This window comes from Mustela putorius, unplaced genomic scaffold (genome assembly GCF_011764305.1).
Source record: "Mustela putorius furo isolate JIRA1106 unplaced genomic scaffold, ASM1176430v1.1 tig00003834_pilon_pilon_pilon, whole genome shotgun sequence".
Lineage (NCBI taxonomy): Eukaryota > Metazoa > Chordata > Mammalia > Carnivora > Mustelidae > Mustela > Mustela putorius.
Genome location: NW_025421987.1, coordinates 56,044,476 through 56,057,763, shown reverse-complemented (window position 1 = coordinate 56,057,763; position 13,288 = coordinate 56,044,476). Strand labels below are relative to the sequence as shown.

General features: G+C 34.9%; 1 pseudogene; it reads left to right on the top strand.

The window, feature by feature from the left end:
* The first annotated feature begins 2,898 nt into the window (after positions 1-2,898).
* Positions 2,899-8,615, top strand: LOC101675408 (annotated as a pseudogene).
* Positions 8,616-13,288: the final 4,673 nt, after the last annotated feature.

The window sequence follows — 13,288 nt, the reverse complement described above, 5'->3', positions numbered from 1 at the left end:
CCCATAAGCAAAATAATGAAACTGGACTCTTATCTTACAACGTACACAAAAATCAACTTAAAATGGATTATAAACTTAAACATAGGAACTAAAACTATAATGCTTCTAGAAGAAAACTTAAAAAAAAAAGCTTCATGACACTGGTCTTGGCAATGACTTTTGGAGGGGTGGGCGATATATGACACCAAAAGCACAGGAAACAAAAGAAAAAACAGACAAATGGTACCACATCAAACTAAAAGCTTCTGCACAGCAAAGGAAACAGTCTGATAAGGGATTAATATCTAAAATATATAATGAATTCCTATAGCTCAATAACAACAAAACCCCCAAATAATCTGATTTAAAAAGTAGAACACACACTTTTTTAAAAAGCTTTTTTAAATTTTTAAATAAACATATAATATATTAGTAGCCCCAGGGTTACAGGGCTGTGAATTGCCAGGTTTACACACTTCACAGCACTCACCATGCACATATCTTCCCCAATGTCCATAACTCCACCTCCCTCTCCTGACCCCCCCCTTTTACCAGCAACCCTCAGTTTGTTTTGTGATATTAAGAGTCTCCCTCCCGATCCCATCTTGTTTTATCTATTCTTTTCCTACCCCCTAAACCCCCCACATTGCATCTCCACTTCCTCATATCAGGGAGATCATATGATAGTTGTCTTTCTCCTATTGACTTATTTCACTAAGCATAATAACCTCTAGTTCCATCCATGTCATCGCAAATGGCAGGATTTCATTTCTTTTGATGGCTGCATAGTATTCCATTGTGTTTTTATACTACATCTTCTTTATCCATTCATCTGTTAATGGACATCTAGGTTCTTAGTAGCACACACTTTTAATTGAATCTCCTAAACAGGATCTCAATAGCAAAAGGAAAAATATATCAGAACACCATAAATGAAGACCCTAGGAAAATACCAGCAAGCAAAACCAATTTGTGAACCTGGATATTTTTGTGATATTCAGCTCTCACCCAAGGAGAGTATTGTCAATGTCTAACTTGCCACTCTTCCAACTTTCAATAAAGTTTTAAAATTTTCATGAAGATGGTTTTGAACTTTAAATACTAGCTAAAATGGAGAAGTCTATTTTCTGTGACTCCATTAGTTGGTATCACTTAAATGTGATTCCAAGAGCATGTCAACCCTCTTCCCAAGGGTTTGGGGTTGGGAGGAATCTGGTTTAGTAGTGAATGATTTGGTTAATATCTATCTTGTTTTTTCTGATCCTCAACAGTTAAATTTATCAACTGGCTTTTATTGAATGTTGGGAACAAAAAAGCCAGCAACAAAATACATAGAAAATGCTACAGAAAGACCTAAAACTAACCCTACTGTAAAACATGCAGCTCATCACTACAGACACTCCGGATTAAGATGATTAATAACATTTTATTCTTGAACTCCTCACCACAGAACCACAAATTGTGCAAGGGAAAGTTGCAGACTAGGAGGGAGACAATTTGCTTGTTGAATTCCTGGTCTGTTCAGGATGAGAGCACTGAGTAGACTAGACTCTGTCCTACATGTCCAACACTGACAGATACATTTCTATTAAAGCTATTAAAATATGTATCACATCTCATTGTAATTATCCCCCTGTCTCTCTGTCTATGCATGTCTAGTCTCTGTGTCTACATTTTCTCAGATTTAGCACTACAAGTCTTGCATCCTGAGGAACTCCTCAACCTCCAGAAAACAACAATGGTTGGCACCCTAACAATGACTTATTGTAAGAGCTGTTTTCATTATTTGCCTAATCTCTAACCTAGAATTTCAGCATTAATTTTATGAATAAATAAATTTTTTTAAGGGTGAGGACATTTTCATGCCCTTTTCACTGAGAAAGATTTTAATTCTCTTTGTCTGTGTTTATGGCCTGGTTACTTTCTAGCACCTCTTCAAAAAAGCTTTAACTGCGTAGAAGAGATTTCTAATCATGTAAGATAATATTTTAAGTATATCCTTCAAGGGCCTCTCCCTTGCCAGAGGTAAATAATTTGCCAGAAGTCCCCCATGTACCAGCAAAATACACTATTTGTAACTAGTTGAATAATAAAAATGAAATATACTTAAAGAAACTTTCTAATGAATTACAATAAATAAAAGAGACAGATAGTTCATTTGTTAGGCCTTCTCTGTTAGTCAAAAGTTTAAATCTTAAATTTTGCTGCAGTGTTTGATAAAATGCTATTTTTAAAGATTTTTTTTTATTTATTTATTTGACAGAGGGAGATCACAGCAGGCAGAGAGGCAGGCAGAGAGAGCGGAAGGGAAGGAAGCAGGCCCCTGCTGAACAGAGAGCCCGATGCGGGACTCGATCCCAGGACTCTGAGATCATGACCTGAGCCGAAGGCAGCGGCTTAACCCACTGAGCCACCCAGGCACCCAATAAAATGCTATTTTTAAAAACACTAAGTGAATGCAAGTATTTTGCCAAACAGGGCCTGAAAGATATTAATCACAAAATCTGGAAATTAAGTGGTCTAATGACATTATTTCCATATGATTTAGTTATTATCATAAAGGAGATTATTCTAGTTAAGAATAAATGCTTTGGCTCTTCAGTTAGATAAAGTCTGATTCAATGGTTAAAATAGTCTCTTCTTTTGATCATTTGGGTCTTCAGTTAGATAAAGTCTGATTCAATGGTTAAAATAGTCTCTTCTTTTGATCATTTGGGACCTGTGAACCTAAAGCATTACATGAGCATGGCACTTGGGATTTTTGCACCAGTCTAATACTCAGCTTCCCTTCTTTCTAACATCCTCTGAGGTGGTGGATCTTCACTCTTTTGTCCTTCCCAATTCTCTCTCTTGTAAATCAGTTTAACTGAGGTATATTTCTCATCAAATAAAATTCACATATTTTAAGGGTATAGTATGATGTGTTTGGCTAAACCAAACAGTCCTATGACCAACACCATAGTTGCTCTCATCCCCCTCTTTGCTGTAGGTGTTGGTAAGCACTGAACCCCTCTTTGTCACTACAGTGTTACCTTTCCAAGAATTTTACATAAGTTACAACCTACAACTGGTATGTGTTCTTTTGTGTCTGACTTCCTTCATTTAGTAAAATGCTCTTGAGGTTCATCCATGATCATCCATGCATCAGCATGTTTTTTTTTTTTATTGCTGAATATTGTTCTTTTGTTAAACCTACACAATTTGCTTCTCCATCTGTCAGATGATGGGAATTTGGGTCTTTTTGTAACTCTTATGAATTTGTAACTCTTATGAATAAAACTTCTGTGAGCATCTGCTTACATACAAAGTTTTGTTTTGTTTTGTTTTGTTTTGAGAGAGAGAGAATGAGAATGGAGTTGGGGGTGGTGCAGAGGGAGAAAGAGAGAGAGAGAGAATCTTCAGCAGGCTCCACACCCAGTATGAGCCCAAAGGAGGGCTCAATCTCACAACTCTGAGGTCATGACCTGAGCCAAAATCAAGAGTCAGCAGATATTTAACTGATTGAGCCACCCAAGTGTCCTGGCCTACAAAGTATTTTTGAGGACATACTTTTTTTTTTTTTTTTAATCTCTCTTGAGTAATTTCTAGGGTGATATTTCTGGGTCATATGTTAAACTTTATAAGAAATCTCTAAACTGTTTCCCAGTGTTACTGTACAATTTGCATTCCCAGTAATAACATATGAAGAGTTTGAGTTACTTGCTCCATATCCTTGCTGACACTTGGTATTGTCAGTATTTTTAATTTTAGCCAATCTAGTGGGTATGCAGAATATCTCATTATGTTTTTAATGTACATTTCCTTAATGACAAATGACATTTTTCAGTACTTTTTTGTCATTCACATATCCATTTAATAAAAAGTCCCTTCAAATATTGTGCTCATTACCTTGTTATCTTTTTATTGAGTTGAAGAGTTTTTTACATAGTCTGAATACAGTTCTTTCTTAGTAATGGGTTTATCAAGTATTTTTTCTCTGTAGTTTACCTTTTTTTTTTTAACACTGGCTCTTAAAGATAAAAATCTTAATGAAATCAATTTTTTTTTTTCATTCAGTTCATACTTTTGTGTCCTATTTAAGAAATTGTTCCTGTGGGAGGTGGGGAGGAGAGGTGAGTTGGGGGAAACCAGAGGGGGAGACAAACCCTGAGAGACTGTGGACTCTGAGAAACAAACTGAGGGTTTTGGAGGGGAGGCGGGTGGGGGGTTGGGTGAGCCTGGTGGTGGGTATTAAGGAGGGCATGTATTGCATGGAGCATGGGTGTGGTGCATAAACAATGAATTTTGGAACACTGAAAAAAAAATTTTAAAAAATAAAAAGAGAAAGAAAAAAAAATTTTAAAGAAAAAGAAAGAAAGAAATTGTTCCTGTTCCATGACCATGAAGATTTTCTCTTGTTTTCTTTTGGAAGTTTTAGTTCTTAAATTTAAGTCAATGACTCATTTCAACTTCATTTTTATATATGCTGTGAGGGTAGTTTAGAAAAAGAAATTTAAGCATATAGTTATCCAATAGCTCTAGCATCATTTATAAAAAGGCAATACATTTCCTCACTGAATTATCTTGGCAGTCTAGTTAAAAAAAAAAATCAGTTGATCTTATAAGTTTGGCACCGATTTCTGGATTCTCTTTTTAGTTCTATTAATCTGGTAAAACTAACATTTTGTCCTGAAACCTCTAGATGCTTTGTTCTCCTCATAGTTTCTCATATCAGGGAGATCACTAGCATCCACCTGGGTTTTCCTTCCTTATACCAAAGCCATATATCTCTCACAAGGGAATAAGATGAAGCACATATAGGGCTCACCTCTTCTGTATACACCTATTCAGAGATCACTGTCCTTCATTTCCTGACCTTTAGTTTCCTGAAAACTGTTGTTTCATATATTGGGTCAACTTGTCGTTATTTCAGGCACTGGTGTAAATCCAGTCTCTGTTCCTGCCATCTCAATAACCTAGGATATGGCATATAGTATATAGATAGATGGTGGATAGATAGATAGAAAGATAGATAGATAGATAGATAGATGTGTATATATATATATATATATATATACACATACATATAATTGAAAGGAATGTGTACTCTCATCTTACCGAGTGGAGTCTTTCCTGTATGAAAGTTCAGTCAAAATGTTTGAAAATGTTCAAGTCTCCTATATTATTACTTATTTTCTGCTTAATTTTTCAGTTATTTGCTTTGAAAAAGTGTTGAAATTTCCAACTATAATTATTTTATTGAGATATAACTGACAAACAGCATTTTAGCTTCAGGTATACAAAATAATGACTCCATTTTTATATATACTATGAGATAATCACCACAATAAGTCTTCTTACATCATCATCATATATAACCACATACTTTTTAAAGTAAGCTCTATGACCAGCGTGGAGCCCAGGGTGGGGTTCAAACCTATAACCCTGAGATTAAGTCCTGAGCTGAGATAAAAAGTCAGATGCTTAACCAACTGAGTCACTGAGGCACCCCACAAATTTTTTTGTCTTGTGATAAGAACTTTCATTCTCTTATCAACTTTCAAACACATGATACAGTATTGTTAACTATAATTCAACTATAATTTTGGATTTGTCTGTTTCAGTGTTTAGTTGTATTATTTTTCCTTTCCTCCACTTAGAATCTCTCAAGTGAAAAAATATTTATGATTGTCATGCCCTTTTAAAGAATTAATCCTTTTAGCATTACACCTTTCTGCATTTCTGGTAATTTCTTATTTTAAAAATCTACATAGTCTGATACTAATAAAACCAATATAGTTTTTAAATTAGTTCCTTACTAGTGTCCCCACTAATTACTGATGTGACTGAGTTCAAATCCATCATCTTGTTAAATATTTCTATTTGTCATTTCAGATTACCTGAGCTTTTCTCAATGATCCCATTTTATCTCCATTTTTAGCTTAATAGCTATATATCTTTGTTTTATAATTTACTGTATACTGTAGGCTCTGCAATACATATTTTACCACTCACTTTCAAATAATATTACACCACTCCCCATACTGTGTAAGAACAACATAATAACCTGCTTCTTTTATCCACCATCATACACTGTGCTAAACTTGCCATATGTCTTACTTCTGCATACACTATAAATTCCACTTCATTTCATACAATTATATTTTGATTATATTATAAATAGGAAGAAATAATTTTTTTAAAATGTATCCACATATTTCCTATTTCTAGGAGTCTTCAGTGCTTCATGTACACCCAAATTTCCATCTGTTATCATATTTCTTTCATCTGAAGGACTCACTTTAACAATTTGTATAGTGCAGATTTGTTGGATATAAATTCTCTCTCCTTTTATTTGGAAAATATCTTTATTTTGCTATTTTGCCTTTATTTTAAAAATAATTGTTTTCGTCTGTGAAGAAGTCTACACTGACAGATTTTGGTTTGTTTCCATTCAGTCCTTTAGTAACATCACTACATCATCTTTTCCTTTCATATTTTCAGATAGATTAGTCTGTAGTCACTCTTACCTTTGTACCTCCATCATAAGCCTTTTTCTCTGTGTGTTTTTAAGCTTTACTTTTTATCACCAATTTTCTGGAATTGAACTTGATGTAGGTTTGTGTGATGTTCTTTATATCCAAATTTGGGTTCTGTGAGCTTTTTTGGATCTGTGGGGGTTTCGTTTTCACATTTGAGACGACTTTGAAAATTTTTTTCTTCTTACCCATCTTTCCACTTCTACTTTTGGGAATTTAGTTACACTTATGTAAACAGTTGATATTACTCCTGAAGTCACTAACACTTTCCTCATTTTTCCTATTATTTTTGTCTCTCTGCTTGATTTTGGATATTTATCACTTCCATATTTTCAAGGTTGTGGATCTTCTGTTAATCTGCTACTAAACCTACCCATTTATTTTTAATTACAGATACTATATATTTTCAATTTGAGACCTTCCATTTGGTTTTTAAATAAATGCTTTTTTATGCTTTTTCCACATCTTTTTTTCATTGTGCTCATATTTTTCTCTAACTTCTTGAACATATGAGGCATATTTATAATAGCTGTTTTAAAGTGTTTGTCTGCTAACTATATCATCTATCATGATAGCCAGTAGGTCAAAGATCTAATTTCTTTTTCTGATTTGAGTCTTATTTTTCTGCTTCTTTAGATGCCTCTTCATTTTTTTTAATAAATGACAGACATTGTAAATTGGATATTGTTAGCTGTAAAATACATAGTTTGTGCTATTTAATAGTGTTGGGATTTTTGGCATAGAATTAAATTAGATTGTCTTCTTATACTCAGCATAATCCCTTTGAGATTTTTCTAAGTGTTGCCTATATCTAGCAGGCTTTTTTAGATAAATTATAAACAAATGAAAAATAAAAGTTTTTATCATCAATTTGACATCTTCCTCAGAGTAGAATGAAAGCAGTTTTTACAAAAAATTCCATGTAAAAATATTTGAGCAATAAAGACGTAGGAGAATGTTTATTTCTTCAGCAAGTTCTAGCAAAGAAGTTATTTTACTTTAAATAACAATTGTTTGCTAGTATGAACACAATATAATATTCCTATCTGCAAAATATAGTACCAAGAATTTCTTTTGTCAAATTTCCATTTAAGGTCTTGTTTCTGAGCATTGACCCCCTTGCCTTCTCCTCTCTTTCACAGCAGAGTTTGGAGTAATCTTTCATCCATCAGTATAGGGATTGCTGGCCATTCCAGGCAAGTGGTAACCCCAGGTTATCATCTTGCAACAGACACTGTAGGGACCTCCTGAAAATGAAAAGTTTGTGGCCAGAGTAAAGCGAGGTGGGAAGAACTGAATTAGGAATCCCAAAAGCCCCTGTTCCTTCCTTCATTCATTCTTTTCCCTGCCTTGGGATCTAGAAAGAATATACATTTTGGTGTTACAATAAACTGGTTTTGAACCACTGCTCCATGTGACTTGGGGTACATAGTCCTGTTGCTGAGCCACTCCAAGTCTGCTGATGCGGAGTGGAGGCCCATGCTGACGCAGAGTGGAGGCCCATGCTGACCTGGGCCAGGGAATGTGCTGCATCTGGTAAAGCTTCTTCCCCAATCAATGCCTATAGGCAGGTAAAATTGGGTGAAGAATCCCCAGTTCCAGTGTGGTGTATGTTTCCAATTCTGAAGGAGGTGACAACATTAAAAATGGTGCCCATGTAAAGATGGTTGATATAGCTGAATGCCACCTTATTGACTGGCAGCCCTGAGCACCTACTGGTGGTTAACTTTGACTCAGCCACGTGACCTCCTTTTACTAGCTAGCTGCCAGCCTTCAGCAAACGAGTGGAAGAGTTCTCAGTGGCTGACTTTCTGTTGGTGTACATGGATGAGACTCATCTTTCAGAAGATTGGTCAGTGTCTGGTGATTCCTCTTTGTCTTTTGAAGTGAAGAAACACCAGAAGACCGATGTGCAGCAGACCACCAGCTCCTGGAGCATTTCTTCTTGCCACCCCAGTGCCAAGTTGTGGCTGAACACATGGACAGTAATCCCAATGCAGTTTATGACGTAGCCTTTGAATTGCTTATCTGGGAGGAAATGGCCCTTTCTACTACAACCTTCAAGAAATCCAGCATTGACTGGAGAAGAATTTCAGCAAAAGATGGAATCTAGATTAGTGGGTTAAATGCATGATTGTAAAAGGATTTTTGTTTTTGTTTTTTAAATTATGTAAGGGAAAGGAAACTAAGAACTGAATCCACTATTTCAACTGGGTCCCATTGTCTTGCTGAAAGTCAGGAATTAACATGTCAGAAGAACATAAATTTCTAACATTTCCATGCTCCTTTTACCACTCAAATGGCATTTGGCTAAATAGTAGCCCCAGCACAGCTCTTCCTAGTGAGAAGCCCTGAGTGAAAAGGTCCCAAGATAGAGAGAGAGAAAGAAACCCTGTTTCAACATGTGTTCATTCTGCCTTGGGAAGGAAGTAATACAGCTAATGCATGCTTTGGGACTTGAAGAAAAGTCTACCTGAATAACTACTATGTTGGGGAACTATTGTCCTTATTAGTATAAGGGGTATTGCCTATGGCTTATTCAGCATGGATGCAGCCCATCTGGAAAGTTCCCAAATATTTACTTATAACAAGTTTTTGAGCCCAGTCTTTGTGGTTAGGGATTTTGTGTTTAACAATGTTCAAGTAGGGGCACCTGGGTGGCTCAGTGGGTTAAAGCCTCTGCCTTCAACTCAGGTCATGATCCCAGGGTCCTGGGATTTAGCCCCACATCCGGTTCTCTGCTCAGCGGGGAGCCTGCTTCCTCCTCTCTCTGCCTACCTCTCTGTCTACTTGTGATCTCTGTCAAATAAAATCTTAAAAAAAAAAAAGTAAAAACAAAACAAACAAACAAACAAAAAACAATGTTCAAGTAATTTCTGCTGTTCTAATTTCTAGCCACGTGGTGGTGGTGGTGCTCTATGCCAGTCTAAGTATCCCAGAACTGACAGGTGTATGTGCAGATAGCAAGAATAATCCCTACCTGGAGGATTAGGGTGATTATCTGAAACCTGAGCGTTCCTTTCTAGGTGGGGAGAGGGGAGATGCCCAAGAAGAAAATCCAATTGACAAGCTAGGGACAGGAGGCAGAAAGATGAGGAGGCTTCACAGAATTTCACCTTGAAGCAATAGAGAGCAGGACTAATCTGTAAGTCACAGAAACAGGGAAACAAAACATCCATGGGCCAGAAAAAGAAGCAGCTCAACCAAAATTAACATTGAGAATATACATATGAAATCAATGTATTTATCAATGTATGTATCTCCCTTCGACTGAGGGAGAAAGGGGGATGGAAAGGAAAAAAAAATCCCACACTTCATTATTTGTAATTATGAGGATACTTTGATAGAAATAATTACTTTTTGAAATAGGTTTGTGGTATGTATATTTTCAGTGGGTGAATTATACCCCATGATACTGATTAAATATAAAACCAGGAGGTCCAGCGGTGCTGGACAGTCCCTCTCCATTCCTACAATTATGATGTGGCCCCACTCATTCTTGGTCTCAGTCTCCATAATGGAGGCTGAGCTGGGAAGTACATGCCTCATAATATATTCTTTATAATATATATAAATATATTCTCCGCTGCTGTGGAAAGTAGGGACCATTCAGGTATATAGCACTGTTCTCCCAAAGTAGGTGACCTATAATGACTAGTAGGTGCAAATAAACAAGATTTTTTCCAGTTACAACATACAGGAAGAGAAAGTTAGTTTGAAACAATTCTCATTAATAATTTGTGAGGTTTTGATACAAGGCAACCCTCGGTGCATGGAATTTGGTGAAATGGAATTCCCGTTTATATTTAAATTTGGACTTGGGTCTTCCTTTGTTCCAATTAGCTGAGATGTAACAATCTTCATCATTATAATGCTATATATATGTGTATGTACCATATTTCTCTTTAAAATAAAGATACTATAGTTCTACCTATAATATCTAAATATAACCCCAAAGAAGAGACCGATTAATTTTGAATAATAAATTTTTGTTGTAAATTTGAGGATGCTGTCTAATCACAGTATATGGCTGTATTGATATGTACAGTCAAAGGTTCTTATGACCCTTCCATTAATAATTCAATCATAAAATGAAAGTCATAGAAAAAAATTTCCATTTAATAAATACTTTCCAGTGCTTTGTTTCACTATAACCTTACACTATGCAACAATTATTTTTTGTACATTAAACTGAAAGATGTTGAGATTATATTCTTATAATTATTAAATCACTTTTTTTAGATTTTATTTATTTGACAGAGAGAGACAACAAGAGAGGAAACACAAGCCAAGCCGGGTGGGGGGGTTGGTGGGAGAGAGAGAAGCAGGTATCCTGCTGAGCATGGAGCCCACTGTAGGGCTCCATCCCTGGACCCTGGGATTATGACCTGAGCCGAAGGCAGATGCTTAACGACTAAGCCACCCAGGTGCCCCAATTATTAAATCACTTCTATATTCATCATGATATTTAGAAATCACTTGAAAAAGAAACAAAATCTATTTATCATGAAAGAATTCCTCATTAATCCACATTGCTGTCAAACTTTAAAAAAGTTGAAAAGTTGTTCAGCTGATTCTGCATACCTGTATGTATGACATATGTTTAAAGTGTTCATTCCATAGTATCACTCAAAATGAAAATCAGTGATCCAATCACCCATTTCAAGAAATTACAATCAGCAAATAAAACCTTAAGTATGCAGAGAAAATCATTAATAAAGAATATTAATTAATGAATGAAAATAAATATAAAATAAAGAGGATCAACAAAAAGTCCTAACACCTTTTGGAAATGCTAATAAAGTGGTAAATCCTTGAATAGATCATCAAAAAAAAAAATTAACAGAAACAAGAAAGAGGGCATCACTAGAGATTCTACTGGCATTTGAAAAGATAAAATATGATAAACAACATTATGTTAATAAATTTAAAATCTTGGCATGAAATGGATAAATTCTTTGAAAAAACAACTGAATAAAGTCACCCAAGAATAAATCTAAATTTGGATGTCAGTGTAACTGTTTAAAAAATTAAATCTGCAATTTAAAAAAACTACCAATGTTGAAAAACACAGACAAGATAAGTTCACTGTTGAAATCTACAAAACTTTGAAAGAAGAAAGAATACCAATCTTACATAAACTTTCCTGAGAAGGTAAAAAATATAGACAGAGTACATGACAAATCATTTTTTTAAGATTTTATTTCTTTATTTGAGAGAGTATATGCATGAGTGGAGGCCAGAGGGAGAGGAAGAAGCAGGGAGACCCACCCAGGGCTCATCCCAAGACCTCAGGACCATGACCTGAGCTGAAGGCAGATGCTTAACCGACTGACTCACAAATCATTTTATGAGGCCAGCTAAACTGGTCTCAAGGTCAATTTTAAAAAAAGACAAAAAGAAATTAATAGATGAAAATTTCTCATGAGAGTGAACACTGCAATTCTAAACACAATGTTAGCAAATAGAACCAACTACTATATATATACTATATACTATATATATGTTATATATATATGTATATATCACAAATGGGATTCATTTTATTTATACATGTTAGCTTAACATTTGAAAACCATACTAATGGAGAAAAATATGATGATCTCAATAGACTACAGTAAAAGCAGTTGAAATCATCTGACATGCATTAATAATGATAATAAAAACTGTAATAATAATAATAATAAATCTCTCACCATACAAGCACAACAAAAGAATTTCTCAAAGGGTATCTATGAAAAACCTTGGTCTAACATATTATCATATTTAATAGTAAAATATAAAATTCCTCATTCCTAAAATCAGGGGGAAAATAATTAAGACACTCACTCTCATTATCCCAACTCAGCATTAGAGGTCTTAGCCAAAGCAGTAAGGCAGAAGAAAACTCAAAGTCATCTATATTGAAAAGAAAGGAATAAACTGCCTTTCATGGAAGATGACATGATCATCTAAGAAGAAATTCCTAAGGAATTTACAAAGTCATAGTTAAAAAGTAAATTTAGCATCATCTTAATATACAGGTCAATATTAAAATATCAAACATGTTCCTATATACAATAACAAAAAAGTGAGAATAAAATTAAAACATCAAGACCATTCAAAATAGCAACATAAAACATCAAATTCCCATAATTAAATTTAATGAAAGATTTGTAAGACTATGACACTGAAAACGTTGTCAAGAGAAATTAGAAAAGACTTAAATCACTTAAGAAATACACCATGTGCATGCATTGGAAAACTAACTTTAATTTACCAGTTCTCCTAAAATTAATTCACAGATTCCACAAAACCTGACTTAATATCTCAAAAGTTTTTTGGGGGGAAACTGATAAGCAAATTGTAATTTTTTTTTTTTTTTTTTTTTTTTTTTTAGTTTTTTATTTTTTTTTATTTTTATTTTTTTTTTTTTTAATTTTTTATTTTTTATAAACATATATTTTTATCCCCAGGGGTACAGGTCTGTGAATCACCAGGTTTACACACTTCACAGCACTCACCAAATCACATACCCTCCCCAATGTCCATAATCCCACCCCCTTCTCCCAAACCCCCTCCCCCCGGCAACCCTCAGTTTGTTTTGTGAGATTAAGAGTCACTTATGGTTTGTCTCCCTCCCAATCCCATCTTGTTTCATTTATTCTTCTACCCACTTAAGCCTCCATGTTGCATCACCACTTCCTCATATCAGGGAGATCATATGATAGTTGTCTTTCTCTGCTTGACTTATTTCGCTAAGCATGATACGCTCTAGTTCCATCCATGTTGTTGCAAATGGCAAGATTTCA